The sequence below is a fragment of the Apodemus sylvaticus genome, chromosome 15 (assembly GCF_947179515.1).
Source record: "Apodemus sylvaticus chromosome 15, mApoSyl1.1, whole genome shotgun sequence".
Classification (NCBI taxonomy): Eukaryota; Metazoa; Chordata; class Mammalia; order Rodentia; family Muridae; genus Apodemus; species Apodemus sylvaticus.
The window spans coordinates 32,873,308-32,900,833 of record NC_067486.1 but is presented as its reverse complement, the minus strand read 5'-3'; positions in this window follow the sequence as shown (position 1 = coordinate 32,900,833).

Here is a 27,526-nt window from a genome sequence, read left to right as displayed (position 1 = left end):
AGTAGAGGATAAAGAAAGAGTGTAAGAGCCAAAGGAGACAGAGGACACCAAGGAAACTAAGACACATAAGCACTCACAGGGACTGAAGCAGATGCCCAGGGCCTGCATGGGTCTGCATCAGTGGGGTGCTAGAACTGAAAGAGGACACGTGCACATTCCCACACAGAAGCCATTTCTAATTGATAACCTCTTGCAAATAAAAACTTAGCTTAATTTAGAAACTAATCAGAAATTTAGAAATTAACAAAACAAATTACAAATATGTCTGCTCCAAGAATATCTTAATGGGCGAACAAATTACTCTTAAGATATGTCCCATGCTCAGACAGAAATGGTCACCAGGAATCAAACTTAACAGCATCCTTGAAGGTTCTTTGTTTCATAATATTATGTCGAGACTTTTCTTTTTTCCCTCCCTCCCCCCACCTCTCTCTCTTCCTTCCTTCCTCCCTCCCTTATTTTCTTTCTTTCCTTTCATTTTATCTATTTTCATTTGTTTATTCTCTCTCTCTCTCTCTCTCTCTTTCTCTCTCTCTCTCCCCTCCCCCATAACATTTACAGATGCTTTAGGTACATATTATAGTGTTCACTTTAGTGTTTTTATGGTATTCCTGAATAAGAATAAGAGAAAGAAAGGGGGTAGACCTGGATGGGAGAGAAAGAGTGGGGTAGGGAGGATTTTTTTGGAGTAAATGTTGAGGTTATATTGTATGATTTATTTACACTAAAAGAAATTAGCTATTTTAATATCTTGAGAAACTACCGTATAGATTTCCATAACTTTTTAATAGTTCCTATCCTGAGAAACAGTGGCCAAATGTGCCCCATTCTCCAGAGTCTTGTCAGCATTTGAATCTTTAAATACATTTGAATTTTAGTCATTCTCACTGAGATGATATGGTAACATGTTGTGGTTTTAATTTGCTTTTCCATGATAGTGAGGGGTTGAGTAGTTTGAACAGGCCTGTCATCCATTTCCATGTCCTCCCTTGAATTGAATCTGTAACTTGTATAACATTAACTGATAAATCTGCATGTTAGTGTTGCTAAGAACATGAAATTAGAAAAGAGACATTATTGGCAAATATTTCTTGTGAGAGAAAGTTGAATATTCTTACCATATAGAACCTCAAATATAGACTTATTAAAACACTAAAAATGAAATTTGAGTGTGTATTGTCCCTAAAGAGCATGAGTCAGTTTCATAAACATAATACTAAGAAAATATTCAAGAACATTAAATTGCCCAATGCATGATTCTAATTTTATGGCAATCCAAGCAGAAAGAACCTGGTCTTTATTTTTTGTTTTGGATTACTCAGGGTGTTACGAAGTTATTAGCTTTTCCAAGAGTGACACTGTACTTTGTTGGAAGGAAGTGGTGGGTGAGGGTTGGTTTAGACTTTAAGAAGCTGAAGGTGATTTGATAAACCTCTAGGACTGACCTAGATCTTGGCTACATGAAAATAAACAATGTTACATTACATTGCACTGTTTTCTTTTAAAAGAAACACATAGAAATACAAGGTTGTGTATCTTGGAAACACAATCAGTGTTCATTTTCCATGGAGGAAAACAAAAAGTCAAAGGCTACTATGTGATTGCAACAGAGCTGGTGGTACTGACAGAGATGGATTTTGAGAAGAAATTAAGTTTGACAATAGTATGGGGAGCTGGATTTACACAAATTGAATTTGAAATACTATTCTGGTATCCCCAAATAAATGTTCAGGCTGCAGTAAAACAGAAAGTTGCTTTCTGCCATAGGTGATGTAAGTAAATAGAAGTTTAACAAAGTCTGTTAAAATTCATAATTTAGGATAGAAAGACAGCAAGCCAGCAAGGGAAACATTTCTTGAAATGAACTTAAAAATAAGATTATGATAATGTACATCTCCTAAATTGAACTGCACATTCCTGATGAGAGAGTGAAGTGGGATCTAAGGGTGTCTCATGGAAAGGGTGTTATCTACATTGAAGATAATCTAATTCAACAGGGACACAACAACTGGTTCTCTCCTTGAGTACTATGATATGAGAGAATGACCATGTGACGTCTCTACATTCCCAGAAGGTTCTAGTAGGACTGAAGAAAGTTTTTAAAAGGGAAACTATAGAAAGTATTAGTGAACTACTAGTGTATACATAATAATGCCATACAAGTACAGGGCAGTAACTACTGAACAGAATTCAGATTGAGAACAGTGTTCAATCAAGTTTGCAACACAGTGTGAAAAATAGAAGCAATCACTTCATATGCCAAGGTGGGTTGATATCCTTGGAAGGCATCCCCTTTTCTGATAGGGATGGAGGGGGAGAGATGAGAGGGAGGGCCTGGGAGGAGAGAACAGAGGAGGCATCGTGATGTAAAATTTTGAAATGTAAATAAAAAATATATCGAATAAAAAAAATGAAAAAAATATTAATTAACTAATTAATCAATTAATGATTATGCCTTTACTTATCTCAGATCTCTGGCACGTCCTAAAGATTGCATGCGACATAGCTAATTTTACTTTTCTCTCCTCTTCCCTCCCCACCCAGCTTCTGTCCCCATCCCTTCTCCCATCTAGTTCTCTCATCCTCCAATATCTATTTTGTTTCTCCTTCTGAGACAGAGTAAACCATCCTCCCTTGGACTTTCGTTGTTATTTGGCTTCTTTGGGCCTGTTGATTATAGTATGGCCATCCTGTACTTTATGGCTAATATCCATTATAACTGAGTATATAACATACATGTCATTTTGGGTCTGGGTTACCTCACTTAGGATGATATTTACTGGTTCTATCCATTTGCCTGTGAAATCCATGATGTCCTTGTTTTTAATGGCTGGGTAATATTCCATTGTGTAAAGAAACCACATTTTCTTTATCCATTCATCAATTGAGGGACATCTGGGTTGTTTTCAGTCTATGACTGTTACAAATAAAGCTTCTGTCAACAAAGTTGAGCAAGTATACTTGTGGGATGGTAGAACATCTTTTGAGTAAATGCCCAGGAATGAATAGTTACTGAGGTAGAACTATACCCAATATTTTTAAAGTATGAAACTAATTTCTTGAGTGGATATTTAAGTTTGCACTCCCACCAGCAGTGGAGGGGTGTTCCCCCTTGATCCACAGCATGTGCTGCCCCTTGAGTTTTGAGTATATGGGGGCAAATCAAGCTCAGATTCCTAGAAGTGGGAGATATGGATTCAGAAATGGCCGCTTCCTCTAGACAGGCAGGACTCCTAATGGAGGAATAAAAACAGTAAATCCACTCACAAAACCTTCAACCTAAAATGTGCCTTGCCTATAAGAAGTGCAGGGACAAAGATAAAGACTGAGAGTATAGCCAATCAATAACTCTCCCAAATTGAGACCCATTCCGCAGGTAAGAACCAATCCCTCATACCATTAATCAAACTCTGTTATGCTGGCAGATAAGAAACTAGCATAACTGTCCTCTGAGAGGCGCCAACCAGCAGCCAATTGAAAAAAATGCAAGGGTCCACAGTCAGACATTAGATAGAGCTGTAGAGGAGTCTTATCACGAGTTGGTAGAAAGACTCAAGGAGGATAGGGACTCGACAAGAAGCCCAACAGAGTCAACTAACCTGGAACCTTGAGGGCTCCTGTGATGGTTTGTATATGCATGGCCCAGAGAGTGCCACTATTAGAAAGTGTGGCCCTGTTGGAGTAGGTGTGTCACTTTGGGTGTGAGCTATAAGACCCTCATCCTAGCTTCCTGGAAGCTAGTACTTTGCTTGCAGCCTTCAGATGAAAATGTCTCAGTTCCTTCTGCACTATGCCTACCTGGATGCTGTCATGTTCTAGCCTTGGTGATAATGGATTGAACCCCTGAACCTGTAAGCCAGCCCCAATTAAATGTCCTTATGAGAGTTCCCTTGATCATGGTGTCTGTTCACAACAGCAAAAGCCCTAACTAGGACGGTTCCCATAGCCTAAATCACCAACACAAAGAGCAAACACAGGCTGAACCTCCCCCACATGCACATATGTAGCAGATGAGCAGCTTGGTCTTCATATGGGTCCTCAAACCACTGGAGCAGAGACTGTCTCTGAATCAATTGCCTGCCTGCTTGGCTGCCTGTGGATCCCATTACTCCAAATTCTCTGGCCTCAGTGGGAGAGGATGTACATAGACCTGTAGCAACTTGATATGGAGTAGGGGCAGGGCATAGTGTGGGTGGGTAAGAAGGTGAGGGAGAGGATGGGAGTGAAGTGGTACTGGGAGAAAAGGGGGTACTGATATTGAGACATAAAGGGAGGAAATAAATAAATTTTAAAAAATGTAGGCCAGATGGGAAAAGTTCATTAAATCTACAGATATCATATATATAATATATACCATATATGTTCATATATATATATATATATATATATATATATATATATATATATACCTCTACCTATATATGTACATATGTGTGAATATATGTATATGTATATATGTGCAGTAACAATTAAGAAAAACTGAATTTGAAAGAGAACAGGGAGGGTTTGGTGGGAGGAAATGGAATAAGTGAAATGCTATAATTAACTCATAATCTCAAAAATAAAGCGAAACAAAGAAAGCAGATGCATGATTTCATTCTTTTAGTAACACCCATTCTCCCTTTAGTGTTCATTCTCAATCACTCATTTAGTAGAGAGCATATTGGAACATCCATCATTGAGAAAGAAAGGTTTTATATTTTTGAATTTCCTTTATTTCTTTCTCTACATCAGGAGTGATATTTTCCCTTGTTCTCACTATACTATCAGAGTATCTGTCTTTAGGGTACAGAGGGGCAGGTTTGAGGTGGGAAAAATATGAGAGAAAATAGCAATCTTTCTTTATAAGTTTTTTTGCTCCCAGAAGAAAAGGCCCCTCTCTGAAGAAGCCGCCTCTCATGAAGGGGGATTAGAGTAAACCTTTCATTTCCCAGGGCCCCCTGGATGTATCCTCTGCCTCAGCCCTAATGTTATTGCCATTTCTTGTGTTCTGGTCAGTGATTATATTTGCTCAAGTCTTCATCAAAGTCAGAAGTTTTTTCCCAGTGATTTTTCATTTTATTATGAAATCTCCTCACCTATCAACTTAAAAGCAAATCACTTATCAAGACCATGTTGTAAATCTAGCCTCCCTTCTCTGTTATCATCAGACCTTGAACTGAAAGAGCATGTCTAAAATGCCTTCATGGTTGTCTTTACATTTTCCCCAACTTCTCCTGAACACTCTTGTGTGAAGAAGATTGACGTTTGTCTGGAATTCAGTCAACAAATGTATTTTTCAAGAACTTTCAAAGTAAACAATTTTTGTTTACTCATTCTGTTTTCTCTATAATAAAGAGAAATTGAGGAAGTTTTTTGCTATCATAATAGCCATATTTCTGTAAAGGAGAGACCTATTTAATAAAAGTTACTATATTGAAGTGACTGCCATTTAGGTGACATTTAAAATGTTGTCTAACACACATCAGAAAATGCTCAACTCCAAATCTGAGGTACAATAATTTGATAACTTAAACTCTAGTCTTTTTAAAAAAAGCAACCGGGACAAAGAATATCTTAGCTTCTTTGTTTCTCAAACAAGCAAAACAGAAATGGGAAGTTCAAATATGACTCATGTTAGCAGGTTTCTACTTTGTTTTTTTTTTCCTCAAAGACTTATTATTTTTACTTAAGTTTGTGTCTATGTGGGGCTGGGGTCTCTACCTGTGAATTCAGAGGCATCGGATCCCTCCTGGAGCTGGGGTTGAAAATGGTTGTCAGTGGCTGGATGAGGTGCTAGGGACGGAAGGTGAATACTTTGCAGGGCCTGTGCATGCTCTTAACTGCTGAGCTTTCTTTCCGGTCTTTGAACTCATTTCACTTTATAATGCAACAAGAGCCATTGTTACGTTATTATGTGGCATGTCATTTTAAAAACGTGCTAGCTCTTTCTCAAGAGCTCTGCCGGAGCTCTCCACCTCTCATGGCTAGCTCTACCAAGCCATCAACAACTGTGCCGTCTGCGCCCTTTCTCCTGCCCAACTTAGTTGCCCCAGAAGGAAAACACCGGACAGCTTGAATGTTTTCAAACTAACCAGATAACTCAATGGTTGGGCGAAGAATATTCTTCCCCATCATCCTTGGCCTCTGCCAATGGTGGAGACTACAAATGCCCTGAGAACTACCCTTCTGCCACTTCCTCACTGCTTGCTCCAACTCTTTCTCATCCCCTCCTCTTCCTCCTGGTACCTGGAAGTCCCACCATTTTTCCTTTGCCAAGCAATAGGCTTCTGCCTTCTGTATTGCCACAACCAGGAAGCAACTAGGAATCAACACCTCCCTCTATATTATTATATATTACACTTGATAGTTATATATTATATAGGCAAAGGAAAAGATACTGTTAAATTGTAAATACTTTGCAATAGATGGGTAGAGTACTATAGATAATTCCATAACAATGTCAAAAGTGTCACAAATTAATTTTAGTAAATGAATACATGTTTAAATACAAAAGTGTAACCTATTTGCTTGATTTCAGTTTGACTATTTCCTTCCTTCTACTCCTCTTGGGCAAGTTTACTTCTTTTTGTTCTTGTGCTCTCAGGTGTGCTGTTGTTAGTGTAAGATCTCTCCAGATTCTTTACCAGGGCACTTAGTTTAGTGCTATGAACTTTCCTCTTAGCACTGCTTTCATTGTGTCCCATAAGTTTGGGTATGATGTGACACTTGCTTAGTAAGTACACACATTCCATGTGTCATTTTCTTCCTGAAAGCGTTTCCCAGCTACTTAATATTTCCCTGTTCTTCAGTTAGATGATGATAGCTCCTGCATTTCATACAATTATTTTAAACACTATATCAAAATTTACAAACATCAAGTACCCCTGATTCCTAGACCATAGCTTTGTCTTCCTCATCATAATGACATCAGTGTCTAGAATACCACCCGTGACTGCTTTGGATTAGAAATGGTTTGTACGTCCTGATCAAAATCAAGTGCACTGGTATCTTGATCATTAACAGAGCAATGTAAAAGGTCAGAAAGACACAGAAGGGTAGAGAGTAGGGCAGGATCATTAGGTCTTGAAGAACTTGGATTAGTGTAGCTCCCTGCTGTCTCGGTCAATTCTCAAAGGAGCAGTTTGTATTTAAGACCAATTCCCACAACTTTTTCTTTTTTATTTCAGTGCCATGCTATTCTATCAGAAGAATTCTCCCTAAAATCTGAAGATATAAATACTGTCTTATTTATAACTTTAGTTTCCAAAACTGTGAGTAAAATAAAAAAAATAACATTTTCTGTTATGTAACAACATCTATGCAGAATCATTTTGCTACAAGAGAAAACAAAATAATATACTAACCAAAACAAAGAGATTATTTTTAGAGTCCATATTTTTCTGGACTTTATAGCCTCTCTATCCAACTGCTAGGTGCCATGATATTTAAATATTTTCTCTCTCTCTCTTTTTTTCACATCTTTACCTCTTCCTTGTTCCTATTGTCTTCTCTATAAACTCGTATTCACTCACTGAAACTGCAATTCTTTATTATGAGCTTGGATTTTGTATAAATAACCTGGTCAATGTTCCAATCTCTGGCTTTAGGAAGCAGCATCCACTGCGGTACATGGGTAGAGGTGAATGCAGATATGAAAACAGCAAAAGATGCGAGGATTAGAGGACACTGTCAGCTGAGGCACAGCATCATCAACAGCTAAGGAGGGTGGAAAATGTTTATCCCAGGATAAAAGGCAAGTGTAGAGGTAAGGGACACTATCACAAGATTGATTTTGACAGGATCCATTTATTGGATGTTTTTGTGGTTTTCAGTGTATTAACGTAGGTGACAAAGAGCAAAAAGAAAAGGTTAAACATTAAAGTTTACCAATCGATCTTTTTTCTTTCCTTCTAAAAGAATTAACATTTCGTCTAAGAGAAACTATGGAAAGGTTGAGTGTTTTAAGTGCCATCACTGCCATCTAACTCACTCCATTGCTTCCTGTCAGGCCTGGAGTGATACATTTAAAAATCTAAGCCAAGCCACGATACTCTGCTATTGAGCACTTTTCAGTAAATCGGCAGTCTGAGAGCAGTTTCAGTTGCTGTGCATTCTGCTCTGGAAACAATGCATAATAAGTACCTTGCCATGAGTCATTCCCTCTCATGCACCAGTCCCCTTGAGGGAGATTATCTACCCGGTGTATCACCAGCATCCAAAGCGATGTCTGACACATGTTCGTTGTTCAAGTTTGATAATGAATTTAGCCTTCAGGGATGATTAAAATTTGAATTAGAGAAATGGATGAAATGCCTTTGAGGCCCTTTCAGAGCCGTAATTGCATAATTCAAAATGTTTATAGCCAAACTTGGTTCCCTGGGTCAGAAGCAGCAGCATCTCCTAGGAACTTGCTAGAAAGTTATACACGTGAGTCTTACTTACATTAACTTACAGAATCAAAGAGTATGGGAGCATGCCCAGAAACAGTGCTTTAATATCTCTACATCCACCACTTAATTCCACTAAGATGTCAAGCCACTCCCTATACTAAAAATATCTTAGTAAGTTATATTTGGTTGCATTAATTGGCTGCAGATAAACTACTAACCATTATTAATAGGTTTGTTTATCACTTGTCTTTAAGGTATAGTATATAATGTTATTGGTAGTTACTGGAATGTTTTCTCTTGGTTCAGTTAAAAAAATGTCTTTTCTTATTAGGCATTGTCTTGATTTACATTTCAAATGTTATCCCCTTTCCTGGATTCTCCTCCAAAAGTCCCTTATCCAGCCTCCCCTCCCCCTGCTCACCCACCTACTCACTACTGCTTCCCTGTCCTGACATTTCACTACACAGGGCATTGAACCTTCACAGGACCAAGGGCCTCTCTCATTGATGTCTGACAAGGCCATCCTCTGCTATATATGCAGGTGGAGCCATGGGTCCCTCCACGTGTACTCTTTGGTTGGTGTTTTAGTCCCTGGGAGCACTGGGGGTACTGGTAGGTTCTTATGTTGTTCCTTCTAATGAGCCAGGTGGAACACACCTTTAATCCAGCATGTGTGAGGAGGTGCAGGAGGATCTCTTTGAGTCTGAGGCCAATGTTAAGTTCCAGGAGAGCCAGAGTTACATAGAGAACATTTGTCTCAGAGAAACCAAAACCAAAACCAACATATGTTTAAAATGTTTGGCTTGAGTTGATTTGCTTCATTTCTTGACTTACTCTTTGTCAAACTTTAGCCTGAATTCAATAGCAGTTCAACAGCCATAACCCTCCCTCTTTCCCCCATTACGCATTAGCCCAACTGCACAGATGAGTGGAAAAAATTATTACAGAACAGCCTGAGAGCTATGAATTAGCAGCAAAATTCAGATAAAGAATCCGAAATGACAACTGGGACTCGAAGAATTAGAAATAAACATGATGTCTCATTGACTCAGGCATTCCTTAGACATCTGGATCAGTGAGTCAGACATAATATAAACCAGAGCGATGATTTTATTTTTCCATAACTAGTTAGCAGTGTTTCTGGGTTGCTATTGTTGAATTCCCATGTTTCAGTCATAACCATGTTGTGACTCTTTGTCCTTTCAATTACTTTAGGAACATAGTTTAGAAAGGGAAACGAGGTAGGTTCCAACTGAAAGTGGACTGCCGTACTGAATACGATGGCCAGCATCCTGTTTCAAATGTCTATCCCATAATGTTGTTTGTAATTAGATATTTTTTTTACAAGAGAAAGCCTTAACAAATAACACATTCCAAAAAAGTACTTTAAGTTTCTGTTTACTTTTGTGAAAATAAGTCAAACAAAAAATGAGCAAGACAAACAACATGGATTTGTTGTTCTCAATATCAATGCATTACTTTGTAAAAAAAAAATCTCTTAAGCTCTCTTGCTTTTAATTAAACCTGATTTTCCTTTTGTCTTAGGAGTACAAAATTTAAGTTATGGTTATTACTAAATTGTCTGAATAGACTTGAAGCATCTTAAGCAGGAAGGTATTAATTGATCACCTGCTTTGCTTTTAGTTCCCATACAAGTCATTTACAATCTATGGCGTCACGTGACTCTTCTGAGGACAGTTTGTTGCAGTCACAAGAGCAAGTCAGATATACAGACTTTCAATATTTTCACAGTATGTGCTCAATAACTTGGATTTATGCATTATAAAATATTTTGGTTAACACCTAAGACACTGGGTAACAGAGAAATTTGGGGGATCACTTTTGAAGTTGGGATAATTTGATAATTGTTAAAATTCTAGGAGTCTAATTATACTTGAAATCTTCTCTCTAGTCTCTACTTAAAACAAAAATTACAGAGAACAAGAAGGAACACATATTGGCTCAGAATCTCACAGACCCTCACATTGGTATGTAACAAAGAACACTGGCTCATTAAGTATAGTTCCTAATTTGCAACAAAAGGATATGTGATTTAGTCAAATTCTTCCCTTTGTGCCCTGAAAGGCAATATATTTCATTCAATATATATTTATTTAATTTTAGGAAGTCCTGGAGCCTTGGCATGATCATTAGACATAGCTTTATATAAAACAAAGAAGATTTTCTGCCCTAGTATAGTTCTAGTTTTAATGGAAAAAAGTTAAGATTTAGTCAATATATTAGGAAATTTATTGTAGATAATATGTACAAACCTATATGTACCTAGAATTATTAAAACAAAAGGATAAGAAGTATATCAATAATGCGGGAAATACTTAATACTTGAAAAATAACTAAAAGAGGTATGAGAAAGCACACCATATGTGTTTCTGAGATATATGTATTTTAAAATGAAAGATAAACTCAAAATCTCCAAGGTGCACAACTCAGGCTTGATGTTCTTAAGGGAGGAGCTGGAGCCATTATGTACAGAGAAGAGAAGTCACAGGTAGTCCTCGGAAAAAACAAAGGGAGTTCAATGCATCACTGACTTGCCTATTACTTTTCTAGCCTCCTCTGTTTACTTGAGCGAATTGCTATAAATAATCAGACATTTAGCATGATGCTCAGAGTTTACATTCCCTCTTCACAGGCATGGAATGCTGGGAGCTACAGAACACAGAGGAGTGGCTGGAGGCTTAGGAAGTCCCCATGTTCTTCAGATTTTAGAATTGAAGAACTCCTAGTTTTTCTAGTTAGACTGTTTTATCTATACCCCTCCCTAATTTTATTCCAGTAGATAATCTTGGATCAAGTTTTAGAATTCCTTAGATATGGGCATGAAACAAACTTAAAAGCTATAAACAGTACAGGCAGCGAACGGTGTCCTGTTAGAAACTCCCTTCTGTTGACAATGTAAAACTGAACTGTGGCTTATTCTTGTTCTCACGAGCATCTGGATTGCAGCCACAGTAGTCTCAGCACTGAGTGAAATATGGAGCATTGGAGTGCTACGTGACACACAGCTGCAAAGCTAGAACAGTACCTTCAAATTATCTTAAATATTTTCTGAATGAATACAAATTTTGTTTAAGAGTTTAGTATAACACGATTAGACAGTATATTAACAACATGCCAACAATTTAAAAATTTCTTCTTTATGTCATATAGTTATTTTCTCTAAGGATTCTTCTCTCTCTCTCTCTCTCTCTCTCTCTCTCTCTCTCTCTCTCTCTCCCTCTCTCTCTCTCTTCCTGTGTTATTGGAGATTGAGCCTATGCTTTATATGTAATAGTTAGCAAAGCTATAGCTGACTTCAAAGCCCTGCACCTCAATATATATATATATATATATATATATATATACATATATATATATATCATAGACATATTCATGTGATATAAACAAACATGTTTATATAATATAAAATTACCCATTGTTATTTTTATAATAAAAATCAATTGACATCTATAAGTAGATATTTCCTAAAATGTAGCTACTTTCTATCTTAGCATTATCTATGTTATGGGAATGAGCAGACAGAGAACTTTGAGGACAGACCCATGCCTCGTGTCTAGCTGTGGGTGGATAAGAGGACGTTGTTAAGAAATTTTACCATTAAGTGAAAGTTAATTCTTCCTGGTCCAAACAGTGAAATCTGAATTCTACCCTAGGCTCTGAGTGAATACATAACTTTCTGGTTGGCTCAGGAGATTAGAAAATTAACACTAAGAGTTAATCTGGCAGGACCTGCCGTTTAGCTAGAGAGAAGACTGGGAGATAATAAATCTGACTTACTGGAAGACATGAGGGAGATGGGATGAATAATTACTACTCTGTGAGGTCACATGTTCTTTTGAAAGAACCCCTCCCTTGTGCTTGTCGAGAAGCTCCATACACTAATTGGCTCATCAAATTGGCCTTTGGTGAAATTGTTTTTCTGGTCTGTCAAAATAATCTTTGGTCTGAGATAATGTACTAGTTTTCCTAAAAGCTCTTCTCTCAAAGGAACTTATCAAAACTCCCTCAGCACTGCTAAGCCTATGACTTAGATCTGAGTTCTAGCGCAAATGTTTCTCTTCTCTTTTTCTCTTTGTTAATTAGATATTGCTCAAAAGAGTAACTGTGCTTTTCTGATTCTTCACTTTTCCTATAATTTCTCGGTTCTCACTTCCCTTTTTGTCATATAGATGATTTCTACCTCCATTACTGAGAATGCTATACCTTAGCTCAAAAAAATGAATGAGTTTCTCTTCTATTTTTCCTCCTCATTCTTCTTCTCCTCTTTTTTCTACTTCTTGGAAAATACCTAAATCTACAGCTTGTCTGCCTCTTCCTACTCTCAAATAATCACCAAGCTTCCAAATCCCTTCAAAAATTATTTTAAAAGGGAACCCTTTATTCGCTTCTCTTCTCTTCTCTTCTCTTCTCTTCTCTTCTCTTCTCTTCTCTTCTCTTCTCTCTTCTCTTCTCTTCTCTCCCATCTCTCTCTCTCTCTCTCTCTCTCTCTCCATCTCTGTATTTGTTCTCTGTGTGTATATGAAGCACTCATTCCTTTAACTTGAGAGAAAGGAGAGAAGTTAAAGACCAAAATAATTAAACTTCAAGCTTTTCCCTCAAAACTTTAGCAAATAGCTTAATCTCTGAAAGTTATAGTCTTAGCATCATTAAATAGGATAATACCATCAAATCCAATAAGTTAACACGGAAATGTAAATGGAGTTTATCTCGAATGGTGTTTCTTACTTCAGGCACTACATGTTCGCTCCACTGCTACCATGGTGTATAGATTGCCTGAGGTCTGTAACTATAGCAACTAATTGAGCAGAATCGTACCATTGAGCTATTAGTAATCAAGCTCTTGATGTTGTGTAGTAGAAGGAAGGAGGGGAAGGTCATGCTTACTTCTAGTCATTGTGCTCTCTTGCCCTCTCCAAGATACAAACAATCTTTTGAGACACTTAGTATAGACAATTGGTAGCAAACTGAAAGTAGGCCTTCATGGTTTAACTTCCCTGGTGCTGTTATCCAATGCAGAGTGGAAGTTTACAACCGTGATCCTTTTGGGAGACCACATGTTCTCTTGAAGTAACCCTGACATGTGTTTGTACATAAGCTCAAGCTCTTGGCTTGACAAATTTCCTTTGTTGAAATTGTGTTTAGGATCTGTTAATTTATATGTGTTATTTATACGTCTCTATATGTGATGAATAGATATTTTGGAAATAAAAATCTTACACCAAATGAACACTGCCTCAGTTTTACATGTTAGGAGTTATGCTGTGTTTTCTTGCAGGGCCAGAGTCTATACTGACAAAGGTCAGAATCCTTGTGATCCTCTGTATATTACTGTAATGATAATAATGAATTAGTGCTAAGAACTCAGATTTTTTCATGAGATTTTTATTAGTTATTTACTTATTTACATTTCCAATGTTGTCCCACTTACTGGTTTTCCCTCTGCAAATCCCCTATCCCATCCCCCACACACAACTTCTAAGCCCTACTCACTGCCCTAGCATCGCTCTATGCTAGGTCATCGAACTCCTCAGAACCAAGTACCTCCCCTCCCAGATAAAGCAATCCTCTGCTACATATGCCACTGGAGCATGGGTCCCTCCATGTGTACTCTTTGGCTGGTGGTTTAGTCCCTGGGAGCTCTGGTGGGTCTAGTTGGTTGATATTGTTGTTCTTCCTATGGGGCTGCAAACCCCTCAGCTCCTTCAGTCCTCCCCCTATCTTTTCCATCTGGGTCCCTATGCTCAGTCTGATGGTTGGCTACACACATCCACATCTGTATTGGTAAGGTTCTGACAGAGCCTCTCTGGACAGTGATACCAGGCTCCTGTCAGAGAGTGCTTTTTGGCATCAGCAAATGGATCCCTAAGTCTCTGGATGGCTTTTCCTTCAATCTCTGCTCCACCCTTTGTCCCAGCATTTCCTTTAGACCAATTTCAGGTTAATATTTTTGAGATGGGCCCATTCCTCAACTGGGGACCACTCCTAACCTCCAGACATGGTCTCTGTAGGTTCTCACTCCCCTTTATTGGGTAATGTCATCACTGTTGGGTCCTGGGAACCTCTTGCTTCCCTGGCATCTGGAACTTCCTGTTGACTAATCCAAGATCCCCACCCCCCATTGCCACACCCCTCTGATCTATTTCCTGACCCTCTGAACTTCTCCCCAGTCTCCTCCCACACCTGATCTACTCCACTTTTCCCCTTCCCCTCGTCTCTCCTTCCCAGGTTCCTTCCTCCCTGTACCTCTCATGATTATTTTGTTCCCCTTTCAAAGTAGGACTGAGGCATCAATGCTTTGGTCTTCCTTCTTCTTAAGCTTCATATGGCCAATAATTGTAATATGGGTATTCTGAGCTTTTTGGCTAATACCCACTTATCAGTGAGTAAATACTATGTATGTTCTTCTGTGACTGGGTTACCTCACTCAGGATGGTATTTCCTAATTCCATCCATTTGCCTAAGAATTTCATGAAGTCGTTTTTGATAGCTAAATAGTACTCCATTGTATAAATGTAACACATTTTCTGTATCCATTCATCTGCTGAGGGACATTGGGTTATTTTCAGTTTCTGGATATTAAAAATAAGGCTGCTATGAACATAGTGGAGCACATGTTCATATATGCTGTTTGATTTGGTCTTCAGAACTGTGTGATTTCCAGAATTCAATTGCTTTAGGTTTGTCAGTGGTTCAGGGATCCGAAACTGAGCAAGTCATAGCCACTGTAGCTAACATGAGCATGACCATCTGTTAAAATTTAAAATGTTAGTTCCAAGAAATGATGTGACATGATATGATATTACTCTTTATATGAACTTTATTGGGGGCTCAGACCATCAGGTATGCAGCTGCATTGCAGAGGTAGCATTTATATCTCTCCAATGATTGGTGGGGATTCTAGATGTGAGCAACAGGACCTCCAGTTCCAGAAACATCAGAAAGGATACTACTATCATGGACATAGATATCATGGACATAATGACTCCTTAAGGGGAAAAAACTAAAATCACAGTTGTATTATGAAGCTGGGAGACCAGGTTGGCCATAAGTGTGTCAGTTATGAAAATCGACTCCTTGTAAAATTCATTTTACTATATGGCTGTCAAAATGCAAACAGGAAAATTGCCATTCTGACTAAATCTTGTGCAACACCAAAGCTAAAGACTTTATGTTTCACTCAGGAGTTAGCCTGCAGAAATTATTAATTACACTTAATTTTAATGACACACAGTCATTGAGCTTGCATGCACACTGTCAGTTACACAGGAATCATAGGGAAAGTGGTAGTATGAAGGTAGTGTGAAGGGGTGGCAAATTTTTATTTGTATGCAAATATCAAAGCAGATAGCTAAATTGGCCTAAGGTGGAGTAAAACAATTCAATACATAAATTCTTGAGGCAGCCAAGCTTTAAAGATACTCATCAATAAGAATTATATCAAATAACTCTTAATGATTAAACTGCATAATGAGAATTAAAAGCTTCAGTGACACCCATTAGTTATTCTACTGTGCCATGGATCCCACTGATATCAACTGCTTTCAGTAAGCCGAACTCTTGAATGTTTATAAGAAACACCTAATAAGCCACAATCAGTTTCCTTTCTAATCTTCCAGAGGTTGGTGCAATGAACTAAACATTTTTTATTCTGCTTCCCATTTCAGTCACAAATCTAGTAAGACTCTATTGAACACTGAGTTTTATGTCTTTTTCTCTAAAGAATAAGAACAAGGAGAAGCATATTTGGAATGTGACAGAAACGTTGGCAATTCCTTTCTTGCTCCACGTGATCACTGGGTCTGTGATGAAGTTAAGGATGTTCTTTCCTTTCTTTGAATTTCAAAGAAACAGCAGTGCTGCACTATTAAAGGCATTCTGTGCTTCTTATAAACAAATCTAATTTGCCTCAATTTTATTGAGGTTCCAAGATGCAGTTTCTAAAAGTACATAGACTAAATACACAGAGACAGAAATGGCTTATACACCCAAGAGCAACCATCTGAGGTATCTGGTAAGTGCAGAGCAATTTTTCTCTTTCATTGGAAATAAATGTTTTTCTTATATATCCCTGGTTAAAATTTTCCTCTCTTTACTCCTCCCATTCTCATCTCATATTTCCTTTTCATCTGGATCCACTCTATTTCTATGTCTCAGTAGAAAAATAAATGCTTCTAAGGGATAAAAGTAAAATAAAATGATAAAATAAAACAAAGCTAACACACTAGATGGGGCAAAAGAAACAAACAGAAAGGAAAGATTCCAGAAGAGGCACAAGAAACAGCTATAGACACAGTGGTCCATTTATTTCCACACCTAGGAATTCCTTAAAAAAACAAAACAAAACAAAACAAAACAAACAAACAAAAACACTGCAATCAATAATTGTCCTGGCTAGTCTCAGTGTAAGTCAAATCTATCCTTCCCTCCACAACCTGCTTTTATTTTCATGGTGATTTATCACAGCCACAGAGACCCTAACTAAGACAATAATATATTTCCAAAGAACTAGTTATTTTCATTATGTAATATATAAATATATATAAATATCCATACATTTATATAATATATTATAAATATATAATATAATATATGATAAATATATTATATAAAATATATATTCTATTTTAACTATATAATACAAAGTAAAGAACCATGATAAAGGGTAAAAACCCTGGGATGACATTATGAATCAAGGAAGTTTGGAAGATGCAACTGAGTTCATTTTATGTTAGCCATCTACTACTGGGCATGCATCTACCCTTAAAGAGTAGTTTACCCAGTGGGAATCTCTTTGACCAAACTAAATTTTTATTTTTAAGTGGCTGTTAATTGGAATAGCTTCTGGCTAAAGGATGGGGAAATGTGTCTACTTCTTTCAACTCTAAGACCTGTGTGGGGCAAACCTTTGTAGGCCTGTGCATCTCTGTACAGTGAGCTCACATATGCATTTCTACTGTTGATTTAGAGGTCCGTATTTTCTTGGTCTTCCACACCCCTTTTGAGTTTTACTCACTTTTCATCATCTCTTCTACAGGGTTTCCTGAGCGTTAAGGAGAGATTTTCAATGGTGACCTCTTATTTAGGACTGAGTATTCCAAGGTGTCTCATTCTCAGTATATTGTCTGACTATGGCATATTTTGTATTATTTGTTCCTTTCTGCTGAAGAAAGAAGCTTCTCTGATAACGACTGAGCAAGACATGGATCTATGAATACAGCAGAATGCCATTAGTAGTCTTTTTATTACTATGATCTTTTAGGAGAACAGTAGCATTTGGTCTTATCCAAGGTCCCTGAGCTCTCTTGTCCATAAAGGCTGTTTTAAGGTTCTTTCCCTGTGCTTCAATTGCCTTGCATTTCTCAGGGCCTACTGTATAGAGTAGGCTTCCTGGACATTAGTGGTGACATGTTGTCACTGTTATTAATTGTGTTTTTCTGCTGAAGTGTAGGCTTCAGATTTGGGACAATTGAAATTCTAAGTACCTTTGCCTTTTTTGGGTGGGTACTTTTTCCCCCTTGTTTCTTTTGCCTGTTTGGTTCTTAGGATAATATAATGGCTGTGTGTTGTCTGGTAGAAAATTCTTCTGTATCCTTCCTGGTGTGTCCACTGGAGGCTCCAGGTTAAGTGTGTTTCTAGGTATAGATAGCTGGAATTTAGGAATGGATGGGCTAGTGTGGGGGAGATATCTACTGGAATAAGGAAGAACCACCAAGATCTTCTTAGTCCTCTGGAAGTGGGTCAAAAAATGGGGAGAGGCCATAGCAGGTGGTATGCTACAGAGCCGTGGCTAGCACTGAGCATGGGAACCTTAGCTCTAAAGGTCCTAAGTTTGGAGGAAAAGAGGAAAAGGTGAATATCTACAGTTATCCTATCTGCTTCCCTGAGCAGACTGGCCCAGAGTGAAATAATTTTAAGCAGATAATATTGATTTTTAAAGCTTTTGCCTAAGATTATTCTGAAACTCATTCGGGGAAAAGTATATTGCATTTCTAATTGAAGACAAAAACTAAAACAATTTAATAAAATGGAATAAAGTATTTGATTAAAGAACAACAGGTGCATAGAGATTATGAATTACCACCATTTGCCCTAATGTGCTCTAAAATTGAAGTATAACATTCATATATCAAATACAAATGTGAAAAGAAACTTAGGATCAAGTTGGTCCAACACTTGTGTTCTAACCTTAAATTAGCACATTTTGAAGTAATTATATTGGATGTAAAGCCCCAGAATACTGGAAAATATTCTGCTAATACAGATTCACTCTTCTGAACAAGTACGAAGATGACATGTTGTTAAATGTTAGTAATGATTTTCAAAATATACTTGAAATTCTTTTATAAAAACTGTACACATTTTTGTCTATGGAGTGTATAAACAAAATATTAAAACTATTCTATATTACCATACAACTAGGAAATGCTGACTTCTAGACATCCAGTCAAAAAATTTTCATCTAAAAATGTACGAAATTTATGCAACACTACTAGAAGTTTTGGGAAATTCAATTTTATTCAATAATTTGGATTTAGTCATCTTTTTTTCAAAGTCTGGATCCATGAGCCATTTCAATTTTGGTGTAAATTTCTTGTTAAAATGACAAAGGTTGGGGTATAAGAGAGGATGCCATGGGAAACTGGTCGCTGTATAAGTGTGAGGCATGAGTTCGTATCTCTCCCCTTCCACGGAGAGCAGAGTAAGGAGATTTGAGCCTGAGAGCCTAGCTTTGATGAATGGAGACAGGAAGATCTCTGGAAAGTGGTGGTTCAGTCAAACAGTTAGTTCCAGAGCCTGGGTCAGAACATGTCTCAAATTTGAGGCAGACTATGATAGAAAAAGATATTCAGTGTTAACCCTAGATATTATATACACAAGGGTAGACATATGCCCTCACATACGTGCATATTCACTCAAACACTGTACACAGAGACACAAATACCCATGAACACAAAGTTGTGTAAATAAAAATTCTCTTCAGCTGACCTCGAATTATCTGGTGCAGAGTAAGTTCCAGTAGTTATCAGTAACACAGATTCTTTGCTTTAATGCTAATTGATGACTATTTTTTAAGTCTCTGGTGGAATGTGTCTTGAAATTCTAAGTCTAAAAAATTTGTAGCACATCAGGCAATTGACGATAAATTGTCTTATAGAATGATTATCAGCTTAGGAAATCTCAATGGAGCACACTTGATAGTATCAAAACTTAAAAAAAAAAACCTATTTTCTTTGCTTCTCTCTGGCTTCAAAATACTGGGTTTGGTCTCATAATTTCATTCACTAGTAATGTAAACATATGTAAGCTCATTTATATTAATTGAGCAATACAGCATCACATGTAGATCCTCACTGTCCATATGAATATATATATCATCCCTTACTTATCAAGGAAAATTAATATTATTTTTATAATAGCTTTTGAAATAAGATTAACATAAGTAACACCAAAGACAACTTTCAAGGACAGTAAATACATAGGAAATCATTTACAATGAAGAATTTCTCCTTTGAAATTAGAAAAACCTCATCTCTTGTGCTGACTGGCAGAATCATGCATTTCTCTTCGTGCTGAATGACAATGGTAGTCAATCTGAAATTTGATAAAAATATAAATGGTTTTTCTTAAAGTGAACATAGTCTATTGGCTGGTCATTTTAGAGCTCCTGTCAACAATTTCTTCATGGATGCATTTATATAATTATCTGGTCCTATATAAAACTTGACTGTTTTCTGTGGTTAGGTAGATTTTATCAGCTTCTAGGACAATAGCATTTGGGCTATTAAGGAAACGGCCAATATAATAGGTGGATTCCATGGCTAATCCTTCTCATAGTGCATGTACAAAGAAAACAAGTCATATTTGTGATGAATGAAGTAATAATATTGAACCATGCCCTCCATGCGATTATTTATAATCTGCATCACCCAGCAAAACAGCAATTTACCATTGTGGCATCAGCAACTTGGCTAACTTGGCTGAGTCTGCACTGAGGGAAGGCTGATAATAGCAACTAATGTTGCACTCATAATTTCTCTTTGAGCTGAATATTTAATACCCCTCAATCCATTTGACTGAAACTGGCATTCAGACAAGTTGTTTAATCTCTCCATTCTTTCTTCCTCCTTCTCTCCCTCTTCTCTTCCCCTCACCCTATGTGTGTGTGTGTGTGTGTGTGTGTGTGTGTGCGTGCGCACACACGCATGTGTATTTGTACATGTACCCTGTCTGTATTTATGTTTTAAAACATTAAAAATAATTCACACAAGAAATACTTGATGTCAAATACCTCTGAATCTTTACTTATTTTATTTCCTCACATATAAGCTATAAATCTGAGAACAACTTTTTTGACTATAAATTGAGGTGGGAAATTAAAAATGTAGATTTTCTTCCATATTGCTATGAAGACAGTAATACCTTTGGAATTAAAATTGTCACAGAAAGAAGACTGGAAATCTTATTTGGAATAGTTAGTATGTATTGTGTATAGAACAATGGAATTTCCACAATAGGTAATTAGATCAGGGATTTATTGCAATTATTATATTTAGCTGCATATTTTAGCAGATGAACATGCTGTAACTGAGAGAAATCGCTAACCATAGTTTTATAAGACATTTTGCTTCATATCAACACACTAGATATATTTTGTGTCTTGTTTATATTTTATGTTTAGAATAATAATATTGTCATTTATTCTACAAATATTTAGAGATCAGAATGTATGATAGATTACAAAGCTTCATAGATGAGGTATTATATGATAGGATTAATGGGGCTATGCTTAAACAGATGATCAAGGGGTTGGAATGTTTGCTACCAGAGAGATTTTTAAGGTATTTGATAGTATTTGAAGAAATAATGATCAGTCTTTAGAGCAAAGTAAATTTAGACCCGAGTCTTTAAACGGGTACCTAACAGACCATCAACTATCCAAATAAATGAAGACAGAAATCAACCCAATAACAAAGACTACCATACCCGTGACCCATTCAGAATCTAGAATATTGATGAGCAACAACTAAATAATGACAAAATTTGTGCAGGTGATTTTCATTGAAAAAAAAAACAATTTGGAAATGTCTATCAATCTAAACAGACTCTTTGAAAGACAAGATCACAGAGTTGAGGAAATGCCTAATTATAACGCAAAAAGAGGTATAGGCTAGCTCACTTTCATTAACTAAAGGAAGTAAGGAATGCACAATATCAACACGTACTTGTATTCATATGTATAAATCCATATGGAATCAACGTGCCAAGGTCAGAAAGAGATATTTGTCAATTTCAGCAACTAATTTGCCAATTATTTTATTTTTCTTAATGTAATTTGCCTATAGAAAATTAACTCTATACTGAATATCTGTTACAAATGATCCACACGTGTTTGTCCAGCCAAGACACAAGGATTTACAGATTTAAGAGAATCCCCCGACATCATGAAGCTTAACATTGTGAATGACATTGTTTCACTTTAAGCCCAGAAGATAAATCAATGGAGAAATTTAATTTAGAAACCTTTACTCTATGATAGCACGTAGAATCTAGTTCAATATAACTTTTCCCTAAGAGAGCAATGATTTCTTGGTAACTATAAATTAATAGTTCCCCTACATGTATTGTTCCACAGAAATGATCTGTGCAAGTAAGCATCTTATATTTTTCACAAAATAAGTCAGATAAAGTCCACACGGGGATGTTTGGTGCATGCCTATAATCCCAGTAGTTCTAATGGGGCAGGACAATCAGCAAAGAGATAGTCCTGGAGTACAATAGGAAGTCCTTGTCTCAAAGAAAAAAGTCACTTTTGAAAAATTGACTTGTAATAAACTATAGTCCTAAAGGACATTGACCTGATTTTTGTTGTTGTTGTTGTCCAGCTTGAAGGTCATCTAGTGCTTAAATTATTTGATTAAATGTGTTTTACTATAAATATTCAATGTAAAAGCAACCACATTTACTCATAACAAATTTCTGCTTTTTGTAAACTGCAGGAGTACAATATAAACAAAACCATATGCAAATATCTAGATACTGGATATATTTAGGTGTGTTTTATTTCTTTTTCCCATCTTAGAAGCTTTCTATCAGATGTATGTTTATTTTGAGAACATCAAATACAAAAGAATAAAAGAAAAACACCTCATTTTTCCAAACCTCAGACCAGTGACCAGGATGAAAAAAGAAATGAAACAAAACTTCCTTTATAGAAGAAAAAGGACTTTCTCATCATTCTTGGTCAAGCTTTGAGCCATTTATAAAATTTGATTTATTTTTGAGAAAGCAAAGCATCCAAATGACTCAGTGGAGAAAAGATAATTGAAGGGCTAGAAGCTGGGGAGACAGACAACCAGATATGTGGTACTTCATGCTCAAACCTGACATGTCTGAATACTAAGACTTTACAAGAAAAATTTAGAGTACATATAATTCTTTTTTTTTTTTTGAGTTGGTTTTTTTCTAGACAGGGTTTCTCTGTAGAGCCCTGACTCTCCTGGAACTCACTCTGTAGACCAGGCTGTCCTTGAACTTAGAAACCTGTCTGCCTCTGCCTCCCAGAGTGCTGGGATTACAGCTTGTGCCACCACCACCCCATGTACATATAATTATTAAAGGTGCTTCATACTTCTCAATGGTTTTTCCTGGTAAAATATATTTCTACAAGCCATATAGTGGATGCTTTCATAGAGGTAGAAAAATTATTTTCAGTGAACCACTAAGGTGTATTTATGTAGACACACTGAATGGTCAATATCTTTGCCATATTTGTTCTATTTTCTGCCAGGTTTATTAAACCTGAATTAAATAATTAATTCATCTGTTCATTGTTCTTTATTCAATGCACGCTCTATTCAACAAGTTATGAATCTGTAGATTTTTTTCTAAAGAACTTCAAATTGAATGTCATTCATTCTTCCCGTATTTCTTTCTGTATTTCCAGTGAGGAGAACACACTTGGAAATATACTAAGGAGTACTTAATATGTTGAATCAGGCATCCACTGACCTGCTGCCCAAGGAGTCACATGCTGCCAATTAAACTTGCCTATGCACTTGATTTTACAAAACAGTCTAATAAAAAAAATCTTAGAATCTTCTTTTTATTATATATTATATAATGAATTATATATAAACTAAATGAAAATAATCATTGTATATATGATAGGAAGGCAATTTTCCTCAAAGCACAGATATCCAGTGGAGAATAGGATGAGAAGAGAGACAGGAACCCATATCTGGTTCCCCAGTTTCCCTTTCAGGCTCTGCTGATTTTTATGTTTCAAGAAGTTTCTCTGAAATAAGTTTCAAAGTGAAATGTGAAAGAGCACAAACACTCTGTGCTCTAATGGGTGGATGTTGGGATTGGTTTTAGATGGTTGCTTCTTAACATGAATGCTGTATTCTGATGCTTCAAACAGAAGGTCACCACAGTGCGTTGCCTGGTAGAGTAATTTATTTGTCTCACTTTTAGAAAATTCAAAATGTCTCTTGCTCTGCAGAACAAAATCATTTTGCTGGGTCATTCTACTATTGGACAAAAAGAAATTATACCCTTCTCATAATATTTTTATGAGAGTAAAATTCACAATAACCATGTTTTGTTTAGTTCTATTTGAACCTTGTCTAGCTTAAATAAAACGATGCATTGCCAGTTTAGTTAACACTTATTTAGAACATGCAAATATTTCTATAATTCATGACATGCCAATAATAACCAGCAGGAAGCCAAATTAGCATATAATAATTTATATTTTTAAACATTCAAATTTTTTAAAGATGAACAAAGGAAACAACAGTGGAAGATGAGCTTTCAAATAACTAAGAATCAAAATGGAATAAAATAGCATGAGTTTCTGAATAAAAGTAAATGATAGCAGTTGAACTCCAAAATGGAGGTCTTATAAAGCTAGTATGTTATCATGTCATTTAAATCGTGTGTGTAAGACCACCCATCCATCCCATTTTGAAGAGGCTAGGTAAAGAGAGACATGAAAGTTGATTTTTGCTGTTGTTGTTGGTTGGTTGTTGTTCTTGTCTTGGGTTACTGTTGTTGTTGTTCAAAAAGGGAGGAGCAAGCTTTGGAATCTACAAGGAAAGAACTGAAGAATATATGACCCCACTACTTAATTAGATATGTGGGAGAACACTGTGATAAGTCAACAATTCACACCGAGACAAATCTTATTCAAGGTTTGCTTGAAGACGTTAACTAAATGAAAATATAGTCACAGACACAAGTTTTGGGACTAGTGCTTTTATTTTGTTTTTGTTTTTATTGGATATTTTCTTTATTTACATTTCAAATGTTATCCCTTTTCTAGGCCTCTCCTTTCGAAACCCCCATCCCCTCTTCCCCCCCCCCTGCCTCTATGAGGTTGCTCCCCCACCCCCACCCATCTTCTCACCCTGGCATTCCCCTACAATGGTGCATCAAACCCCTCAGGCCCAAGGGCCTCTCTTCCCTGTGATGTCCAACAAGGCCATCCTCTGTCACATATATGGCCAGCAACATGGTTTCCCTCATGTGTTTTCTATGGTTAGTGGCCTAGTCTCCGGGAACCCTGAGGGGTCTGGGGCTGCAAACCCCTTCAGCGCCTTCAGTCCTTTCATCACCTCTTCCATCTGGGACCCCGCCCGCACTCAGTCCAATGGTTGGTTGCGAGCATCTGCCTCTGCATTTGTGGGAATCTGGCAGAGCCTCTCAGGAGGCAGCCATATCAGGCTTCCATCAAAATACGGATGCTTCAGTGCTTCTTAGAAGAGGAAACAAAATACACAAACATGGGAGGAAATACAGAGACAAAGTGTGGAGCAGAGACTGAAGGCAAGGCTATCCAGAGACTACCACACCTGGGGATCCATCCCATATACAGACACCAAACCCGGACACTATTGTGGATGCCAGGAAGCCTAGTGTTTGCTAATCATGAATGTTCTTAGTGTTGCAACAGTGTGCCCTGCAACCCCTCCCTCCAAAAAATTTCCCCTAAAACCCAATATCAATATAATCCAAAGACAACTAAACTTTTAATGAATTTATAAGCAAATCACAAAAAAAATCTTAATTTTGTTTAATAGGCTCAAGTTTTATTGGTGAACAGTGAGATCTGTGCTTTGTGTTTATAAAAGCATTTACTTGTATGAGTCTGCATCCAGGTATATGTAATTTTCCATATTATAAATTGCCTTTTCTGGAGTTCATTCTCATACAATGTTATGAGATTTTATTTCATAAAATTATTTTAAGTAGGTAGGTAAATTCTCTGTGATTTTTTTATTTTGTTGGAAATGATGAATGATATCATTTATGGTACAAGCCATCATCTACTGACAGACAGATGGACAGACAGATGATCAGAGTTACAGGATTGATGGTTTCATTTAAATATAAACCAATATAATTCTTTTAAATAATCAAGAGATTAATATTTTAGTTCCTCTTTCTAAGATTAATCATATGTGCATTTCCCAGGAGTGTAGGCAATTCTAAAGGATTCTTTTTTCTCATCATATACAGTATGAATATTCATGCTAAAATGAGAACCATTAAAATAAGGCATGAATTATTTACTTCTGCCCAGAGACGCATTAACTTCATGGACTATTACTAATTCACAAAGGCTTTGAACATCTACCTGAGGTCAGTTACACATTCATAATACATGTTTCTAAAAATAATGTTCCCTAAAGTATGCAATTTTCACTTGAAGAAGTCAATATAAATCGAGTGTGATGAATGGTAAGATTGCATTTGGGTCACTGATGCGGATTGCTTTTTCCTCTGCAGGTTAAAAAGGAAATGGCGATATCTGGAAATACCCCTTGTGACAAGGAAACATTGTCCCTGTTCATTGGATATCATCCTCACACCTACAGACATTTTACAGGGACAGGAGGGCTGGGACTTGGCTTCATGCTGACATTTTGATAGCATCTGTGCCACATTCCAACACAATGGGGAAATTCCTGTGGGGTAAGTTTAGAGACTCTTGAAAGATACAATTAAGGAAGTCTGTTTTCTCTTGACGCTCAGCCAATTCACAAAGCTATATATGTGTTAGAAAGTTTACTCTCCCTTCAGAATTACTGTGATGAGAAGAAACTCGGACCTAAGGCAGACCATCTCTTAATTTTGGCAAATGAATGACTGTCTCTGAATTCTTACTTCGCTATGTCACATACCTGTATCCTAGGGAGAATGGACACCTGGAATGAATTAGTGCATATTAATCACTTAAATTATTTCTCAGTAAGTTAGTATGAATTTAACTATCAATTTCCCTCTTGTGCATTTGGTAATTTTAAGGGAAGTTACCTACTTTCTCTCAACATCAACTTATTGAATTATGGAATAAGAATGAGCCTTTGTGGGTACTGAAGAAGAAATAAATATGAAGCACCAAGACTGGTGCTCACTTGCTATCCTGTTTAGGTTAAACTTTCTTCTCAATAGTTGTTGGCATTCTCATTTAAAAAAAATATTTGATAATGTGATTAAATTCCTGGCTTAGCAGATTTCCAGGACGTGAGGGTAATTTGTGCCCTTCCAGAACTGTGTTTTAGGAAGTGAGATCCTCTATTGGTAAAATTTCATGGGTTAGTAATGTCTGTGCTGAGACTGATGACCATCGTTGGGCAGATAACTATGGGGACATCTTTTAGAGCTTTAGGGAGAAAAACAAACACTGCTTTTTTTCAGAGACTGGTAATGCATAATTAAAGGTGAAATGCAATAAATAAATTCAATAAAAACTGAAAATTTCACATTGAAGTTACTTTATAGCAAGTTTTCTCGGGGTTACTAAACAGAAATATGTGTGCTGATCTTGATGTGTCAGCTAACAAAGTGTGGTAAATTCTCTGAAATTTTATATGCCTTTGAGAAAGTCATATAACAAATATTGTTGATTCTTTGATTGATTTCAATTTTACTGGGAAATAAAATGAAATTGAAAAAACCCAGAAGAAATCTGCATGTGAATGCATGCCACCGCTATGTGGCTACTCAGGGAGATCAGAATAATGTATTACATCTCTTGGAACTGGAGGAATTTTTAATTCCTGACAGACACAGGTGCTAAGAACACAACATAGGTTCTCTATAAAAACAACAAGTATTCTTGACTGTTG